The sequence below is a fragment of the Acartia tonsa genome, chromosome 9, assembly GCF_053477335.1.
Source record: "Acartia tonsa isolate MP-2025a chromosome 9, ASM5347733v1, whole genome shotgun sequence".
Taxonomy (NCBI): domain Eukaryota; kingdom Metazoa; phylum Arthropoda; class Copepoda; order Calanoida; family Acartiidae; genus Acartia; species Acartia tonsa.
The window spans coordinates 1,913,446-1,922,559 of record NC_137268.1 but is presented as its reverse complement, the minus strand read 5'-3'; the positions used below and the strand labels follow the sequence as shown (position 1 = coordinate 1,922,559).

General features: G+C 31.0%; 1 long non-coding RNA gene across 1 annotated transcript; it reads right to left on the bottom strand.

Moving 5' to 3' along the window:
* Positions 1–922: 922 nt before the first annotated feature.
* Positions 923–2,404, bottom strand: LOC145327680 (uncharacterized). Its single transcript, XR_013882220.1, has 3 exons — positions 2,308–2,404; positions 1,431–1,475; positions 923–1,175 (listed from the first exon to the last, which is right to left on the bottom strand). It is a non-coding gene; the product is annotated as an uncharacterized LOC145327680 (long non-coding RNA).
* Positions 2,405–9,114: the final 6,710 nt, after the last annotated feature.

Sequence of the window (9,114 nt, the reverse complement as noted above, 5' to 3'; positions counted from 1 at the left end):
GATTCCAGGAATATTTTACGTTTCTTAGAAATGCTCGATTCCAGGAATATTTTACGTTTCTTAGAAATACTCGATTCCAGGAATATTTTACGTTTCTTAGAAATGCTCGATTCCAGGAATATTTTACATTTCTTAGAAATACTCGATTCCAGGAATATTTTACGTTTCTTAGAAATTCTCGATTCCAGGAATATTTTACGTTTCTTAGAAATACTCGATTCCAGGAATATTTTACATTTCTTAGAAATACTCGATTCCAGGAATATTTTACGTTTCTTAGAAATACTCGATTCCAGGAATATTTTACATTTCTTAGAAATACTCGATTCCAGGAATATTTTACGTTTCTTAGAAATACTCGATTCCAGGAATATTTTACGTTTCTTAGAAATACTCGATTCCAGGAATATTTTACGTTTCTTAGAAATACTCGATTCCAGGAATATTTTACGTTTCTTAGAAATTCTCGATTCCAGGAATATTTTACGTTTCTTAGAAATACTCGATTCCAGGAATATTTTACATTTCTTAGAAATACTCGATTCCAGGAATATTTTACAATTCTTAGAAATACTCGATTCCAGGAATATTTTACGTTTCTTAGAAATACTCGATTCTAGGAATATTTTACCATGAACTAGGCTGGTTCCCAAGATTTTATTTGTTCTGAAATTAACAAATTATGTAGATGTAATGTATAAATTCATTTTTATAATAAAATATAATGAAAAAAAAATCTTTTTTGTTTGATGTAATAATCGAGATAATATTTACTTTGATGTTGCACCATATTTTCATGTACTCTAATAAAGGGACAATCACAGCTGGCCAAAAATAACGATAACCCCCATATACATCCTTTACTCCATCCCCTCACCACCTACTGGATGAACGAACTGACCAATAAATGAGATCCATATGTCAACATAAAACAAAAACATGTCATTTTTTGGTGTTTTGAATAGCTGTCAGCTGTTCAGGACTGCTTAAGCTGTTGTGCTATGAAATCAACGGCTGTGTGTGACACAAAATTTGTGGATTTTCCAGATCCAATGCACAATTTCCAGGTTTCAGAGGTTTATTCTGCACTGGCTGCAGGACTAGCCTTGCCTTGCCTGGACAAACAGTCATGTTCAGGACACTTTATATTAGCCATGCCACAGTCTCTGCTTGTACTAAAAGAAATAAAATCATGTTTAACTAAAAAAGATCATTCAGTTTATAATATAATATAATCTATTAGAGCATTTACCATAAATGAATTTTAAAAAATTGTATGTTACAATATAGGTTTAAGTGTTAAATTTTTATTGTTTTTAAAGAAGTTTTTTTTTACAAATTAGATCATTTTGTTAATTTGTTTAATTCTAAGTTTTTCATTTTCCTACTCGTGGACAACTACCTTTATTATATGATATAAAAATATCTACCTGCATTCAACTAAAGGACTTCTCCCAAACTTTTTAATGAAAGGTCTAAATAAAAAAAAGAAATTTATAAATAACTAGCATTTGGAGGGGAAGGGATGGACTTAAACCATACAAAGACTTGAATCTTAAAATAGCCTTAAACTATCCAAAGAATCTATAGAAGCTTCCTTAAAATGAAGAACTCAAGCGGTTTAGTAGTTATTGATATCTTAAGCTAGTAGGTTCGTCCCTAGCATTTAGGGGCTTTGTATTAAAAGGGTAATAGAAGGAGCCCAAGACTTGAATAATAAAATAAAATCTTTGGCTACAGACAAAAGTACTTTATGTAATAAGGACAGAAAACAGAACGATGGTACTAGAACGATGGTACAAGAACGATGGTACTAGAACGATGGTACTAGAACGATGGTACTAGAACGATGGTACTAGAATGATGGTACAAAAACGATGGTACTAGAACAATGGTACAATGGTACTAGTACGATTGTACTAGGTTATATAAATTGATTATATAATAAAACTAGTTAAAGCAGAATAAACAACAAAATATTGAGTTCAATAAATTCAAAGTAGTATTAAGAAGGTTTAAGTATGTATGAAAAAAAGAATTTAAAGAAAGAATTAAATTATCAGCTGTACCATATAACATTTTTTACTTATTAGACTAAAACATTTAAATTTAGTCATATAGTTATTTATCGCATAGTTTTATAAACAGCTTTCCGCATGTATTAAAATAATAAAATGTAAGAACTAAACTGTAATTAATACTATGATTGTCTGCACTGCAATACGATGCGATACATAATTTATCAGTATGGCTGAGAGCCAGTTTAAATCGGTTTTCAAAGCCATATGATGTAAAAAAATATTTTACCTGGTCATAGCCACAGGATCCATATCAGCTGGCAAAGGGGAGGATCTAATCAGGGAAGCCATGAGACACACAGTCACCAGTACTAGGATGTAGACACGCATCTAAAAAAGTTTTAAATGTTTTATTTTTGATCATTTTTATTTACTATGAGCAATATCCAATGAATTTGAACCAGTTTTCAGCCATACTAAAAAATCATGTATAGCATCGTATTAAAGACAATTTTCTATGAATTTATTTAAATTATAGATCATAAAAATTAATACTTAATCTATAATTTTCATATTTAGTCTATAATACGATGCTATGAATGATTATTAAAGTTCAGGTTATTTGTAAGAAAATTCTTCTTGTATTTTTAATTTTGAAATATCAATTGAACATAGTCGATCAGTTTCATCATCGATTTTCAAAGGAAAAAAAATATCATACATAATCAGAGATCTAAAGGGATAAGACAAATTGATATAAATCCCCAATGATCTTTATGGAACTAAACGGGGCTCGTTGGAGTATATATTTATATTATATTATTCACAAATTTACCCGCTGTGGTTAAAAACGTCCAATTAAATGAACTAACCAATCAAACTTCAATAAAAGTCCCCAAGGTTGTTAAGCCACCGAATAAGAAAATGTTGTTATAAGATTTGGGGGGCTAGTGTAATGAACAGCCCAATGTCTCCTCCCTCCTAGCCTGTACTTAATACATAAATAAATGTTTGTTTTTAAAAGCGAAGCTTTTCTATAATTAGGGTCGGTCCGTCCGTACGTCCGTCCGTCCGAGATAGATAGCTTTCATTCGTTAATTTAGGCAGGTTAGAATTGTCCTATCGATTTCAAATTTTGCATGATGATTCCTGTAGTAGTTAGGTACGATTTAGAAAGCGTAGCAACTCTATAATCATTACCAGAATGTCCGTACGTCCATTTTTAACATGTTAATTTTTCTACTTTTTTAACAACAAATTTTTATGTGATCTAGTTTTCCGTTTGATCTGATTTTTTGTATATTGATTCATGGGTCAACAAAGAACAATAGTAAAAGCGAAGCAACTCTATAATCAAGGCCCAAAAATGTAAGTATGTCCAGAAACATTATCCCGTATCAAGCAGTTTTTGAACAAATTTACTTACAATTTTGCTTCGACTGTTTCGATTCTTTTATATTCTGATTATTCAGTTCAGACACTATACAAGTGTTAATGTCCGTTTGTCCTACCGTTTCAGTGCTTCGCTTTTATGGATGTTGTCATCCTTGTTAAGTTATAAATTATATGTGACATTTTTTATTTTCAAAAAAGTAATACGTTTTAAAAATTTTAGATAAAAGTTGGAATTATTTAGTACCTTGTTATTTTTCTTTTGTTGTAGGCTTAGAAAATCTAACTAGGACACTTTCTCAGTGTGCAGTGAAATCAAAACAGAGGATTCTCCCAGTCTACCATGTCTATATATAATCACAATAAAAAACCTGTATATGTGCTTTTTTTTAAGTGTGTTTGTGTATGTATGTGTTTGTGTGTGTTTGTGTGTGTGTGTGTGTGTGTGTGTGTTTGTGTTGTGATGAAAATTATGAACGCATATAAAATAGAAACGTATGCCATCTCGTTGTTGCTTTCCAACAATCAGGGTTATAGGAATAATTATTTCAAACAAATTATTTTTAAAAAAAAATTCTTATAATTAATGTTTAAAAATAAGTTTTGTTGACCCTCAGAAGTCGAAAGCAAAGTAAAATGTAAACTGATTTTAATATTTTTATTATTCGTCGAAAATTTATGAAATAATTTTTCAGTAAGGCTCAAAAATTGTTCATTCACAGCGGACATTAATCAGTTTGGAAGTCATAATGAAATTTGTTAGATTAAAAACAATAACATTTAATTAGAAAATTATAAGAAGATTAATATAAGGAAAGGAAAACACTAAAAATTTGTTTTATAGATAAAAAAATGGTTGATGAAAAGTAAAAAGGCAAGAAAAAGTAGATAAATACGTCATACAATACAAATGACCAATGATAGGCCAGTATACATTGTAATTGGCCAATAGTAAAATTTATTCTGGCCTCTCATTGGTCATTTGTATTGTTTGACATCATTTTTTATTAGGCAATAGGATCTACTTCTTAAATTTTTTTTTGACTGTACAACATATCCCTATGTCCCCTACTACCTGAGATGATATTTTTTGTAAGACAGGTGGCCTCGCGGTTTATTGATATCTTTATATTGTTGTCCTTTGAACTTGTGGTTGTAGATTTTGCATCAATGTATGGGCATATATTACATATATTCATATTACATGGTTTGAGTCCTGGCAGAATTCTGTGTTCCCTGTCAGGGAGTGTGGATTTAACAAGAATTTGACGGAGGCTGGAATTAGAAGGTTGTTTATTTGCCACCATTGGTGGTTTGTCAAAAACTTTGTTTAATTGGTTGTTTAATTGTTCTTGAGTTTTGTTTTTTGGTGACTTTTTTTTTAGGGTATCCGATCTTTTGAGTTTTAATGCTCTCATTATGCTGGAATTATAGCATATTTAATTATTTCACATAAAATATTTAAATAAAATGATAAAATGTAAAATAAACAAATAATTCTATATTTATTATTCATTATTTTAATACGTAAATTAGTTATTAATAGAGTAAAGTAGCTCAATATTACGAATGTTCTTCAACAAAAAAATCTGATAAGTCATTTTAAAGGAGGCTAAGCCAATCCTTGCAACCTTTTTTTTTTGGGTTAAACCCCCACTAAACAAAATCCTAAAGTGACAAATGCACCAACAGAATTGTTGGTATTATATTAGATTTAACTACTTCCCCCCTCAACCTTTCTAAAAAAGTTTATCACCAATATCACTGAACATTTAGTCTATAGTTTACAATGTACGTTTATTTATCCATGCATGATTGTGGTGCTTTGCTAGGTTATCAAGTTGTTTGTCCTCCTTGTTATTTTATTCATAATCTGAACTAAATAACAACCGGAAATGAATAATAGTTATTTCTCGTATCGTATTATAAACGGCTTTCCGCGGATATAGAATGTACAATTATAAGATTAAAACTAGTTTTTTTAGCCCCGAGGTGCCGGAGGCACCGGCTAAAAAAACTGGTTTTAATCTTATGATTGTACATTTCTATATTCATAGAAAACTGGATATAATACGGTGCTAGCCATAGTTTTTTCGTATTCATGAGAACCGGTTCCTATCCACCGGATTCAAATGAATACGAGAAAAGGATTTATATGAAACAAAAGGATCAGGTGCAGTTCACAGTAAAATGTTTCAAAAATTATGTGAACAAAATTTTAACCAACAAAAGAGATGCTGTGAGTATTGGTTTAAAAAATATGACGTAACAAAAAAAATTTGCCAATGAGAGTCCACTACGCATGCCGCCAATGGTCAATAACGGCCTCTCATTGGCTAATTTTTTTTGTTACGTCATATTTTTTAAACCAATACTCACAGCATCACAAAAGAAGGTCTAAAAATAATTTAGTAATGAACATTTATCTAGCAGTACAAATTAATACCCTAAAGATATATTTTAATGCATGATTTTTTGTCATTAAGCTTTCATTGGAATTTTACTATTCCAGTTTATCTATAGGTCTTCTAATGTTGCTTTATGGCTGTGTGAAGGTATAACATGCTCTTTAAGTCGTTTGGCAGCTAGCAGCTTTCAAGTTTATAGATTTATGTAGATAATTGTTTACAGGAACATTTTACTGTGAACTAGACTCGATCCAAACAAAACAATAAAAATATTATATTCAAAAGGACAATGTAATAAACAAGTTTAAAAAAAGGATTATTATTTTGTTAAGTGCTTTTTTATATTACTAAAACGTTCCTTTATTCTATATCTATAATACAAAGTAGAACGATGTCTGTCTGTTTGTTTGTCTGTTTGTCTGTTTGTTTGTTTGTAGTGAAAGATCTCACTAACCGCTGAACCAATCGGGTTCCCCTTTATAACTATTTTCTTGGGGGGTGGGACACCCCAAACCCCCCCAAAAATGAAAGTACCTCCCCCCACCAAGACAAAAATTTTTTTTCTTTTTAAAACTAAAATTAAAATAGCAAGGTTGACTACCCCCCCATCTTCAATTTTTTCCTTCAATTTTTCTTTTAAATCTAAAATACTAAAAAAATGGTTTGATCAAACCTCTTGGGGCAAAGCCCCTAGAGGCTAGGGGCGAAGCCGCTAGTTTTAATATAAAATACTATTAAATTCTATCGGCTGCATCCCATTATTTGCTGTTTTTAAAGGGAGTTTTTAGAAAAAGGCCTAAATCCATTCCTCCCCCATGGTTACATACAAAATATAATCAATTCTTGGTAGTTTTGACAATCCTAGTTTTAATAACTGATCAAGATTTTAATAAAAGAACAAAAAGTTTGAGAATGCATGTTATTGTTTATTGTAGCTTAACCCTTAACAGTCGGGCCCCTTGCCGCACCTTAATCAGTCGGGGGGGGGGGGGGGCGTTCAACGCCCCCCCATGTTATCTCAGTTCCTATTAGAGCTAGAGGGCTAAAATTTTTTGTGTAGGTCCCCTGTGTTATGATGAATTTCCGACCTTAAGTAAGTCAAGGTCAATTTTCGCTTCCTTCACCCTTTTATTTAACAACCTTTGTTTTTAGGTCCTTTTTTACTTAAAAATTTTAAATGGCTGTAATTTTTTTATTTTTGAAGCTAGAATAAAAATGTTTTTGCAGAAAATGTTAATCTTTATGTAAATTTTATATTTCAAATATCAAAATATAAATTTCAGCGGCCGCAGCTGTACTTGGCAGCTGCCAGCCGCCGCAGTCGGCGGTCGGCGGGAAAACGGCGGCAGATCTTTATGAAAATTTTATACGTTATGTAGACATGTAAGAAAAGCTTAAGTTTAAAATTTGAAGTCTCTAAGTCAAAAATTGCGGCCACAGGAGCCATTTAAAGATTTCTGGAGACCTGGAGGATCAGGACCTGCAGGATCATACCTGGAACCTGAAATTGACTTGAACACCTGTATTTAATATGAGGATGTACTACTAGAGGATATTTTAGTATTTTGGTAAGATAAAAAGCTTTTTTTAAGTCAAAAAAATATTTTTGCTCTTTACCTGGATGACCCTGCCAGGTTTGCTGGCATCCTGTGCCCGCCAGGATGGAGATATTCAAAAAATTCCAACTCTCGGTTATGTGTCATACCCAAACTTAAAAAGTCACGCAGTTTGGGCTTTTTATCTTTCACACACAGAAAATGAGATAGAAAAAACCGGATGGGGGGGCGTTCAACGCCCCCCCCCCCCCCGACCATTAAGGGTTAATAGTTTATTTTTTTATTAGCTTCTCCTTCTGTCTATATGACAAGAGAGATACATGTTTTCCTATTTATACAAACTTTTATTGTTTGTCAATTAAGATCTGGATTCTGCTTTCTCCTAGGAATACAGGGTCCCAGTAAAGATTAGAGGCGTAGCCATTAATTAAAGATAAAAAGTATTTTTAATTTTACAGGGGAAAATTAGATTTATACTGCTAGACATAAGCTTTCAGATAATTAAACCAATAATTACTTCTGACTACACACAAATGACTTTGCTGTACATACTTTATAAGAATTATATTAGTTTTTCCCATAGAGAAAATAATAAAAGAGAGGAATCGAGGTATTTGGGGAACTAAAATAAGCAGTGGGCCTATAGGCCTATATTGAGCAATTGCCGCGCTGAATTTTTATTGTTATTCCACCACTTTTCAAAATGGGAATATTTTAAAATTAGATGTAATTTCAAGACAATTATAGTTGCTGTTTGAAGCATACATCTGATTTTTATAGGATGATATAGAAATATTTTGAATTATTATCCATTTTGATAAAACCTGTTGAAAAAATATAAAATTATCATTATTAATTTCTTATAACTTTGCTACTGACTTTAATCATTACACACATTATTGGTTTATAAGATTTATTTTGCTGTCTATCTAACTTTTATTTCTTAATAAATAAACGTTTTTCCAAATTGATATAAACATTTGATTGTAAATCATAATAGTCAGTTTTTCAGTGCCATCTAGCTTTGGATATAGAACTAGAATATCAAAGCGTTCATCTATTTTTATTTTGTCTGTATTTTTCTTGTTTTGGAATTTTGTCACTAAAGGGCCAAACCCTGAGGGCTAAATAACATCACTTAAAAATGTTAAAAATATTGTAAAAACGAGTATTGTCTTAGAAAAAACGTAGATAACATTACAGATTATTCACTAATTAGGAATATTCAGTTTTCAAATTTTTTATTTAATATTTAGCCTTAGTTTATATGTATGTCTTTGAAGTAGACAACTAGCAAAACTGGTGGCTTAGAGCTGAACTATCAATTTTTTATTAGTATGTAAACATTTAAAAGTTTTATTATGTTAATTAGATTTAAATATTACATTTAGGCTAATTTGAAAAAAAAATAAATTTTCAATCTTAAAAGAGTTATCCTCCCATTTTTAAACTAGGCGTAGCATACTTTCCTGCCAAACCAGCACCTCAAGCGGCTATTTGTTTTTTAATATTCTATATCAATCTTTTTTTAAATTATTTTCCTTCTAAGTTTATTTTTAAAAACCAATAAATTATAGAATAATAATAAAATACATTATATTTTTTTTACATATATAGTATAGGTTATGATTAAAATGCAAAAAGCCGCTAGATGTTTCACTTAGTAGCAGACGAATCATTTTAATATTTCCCCCAACAATTGTTACAATGAAAAGGGGTGAGTATTCATGCTCTCATCCT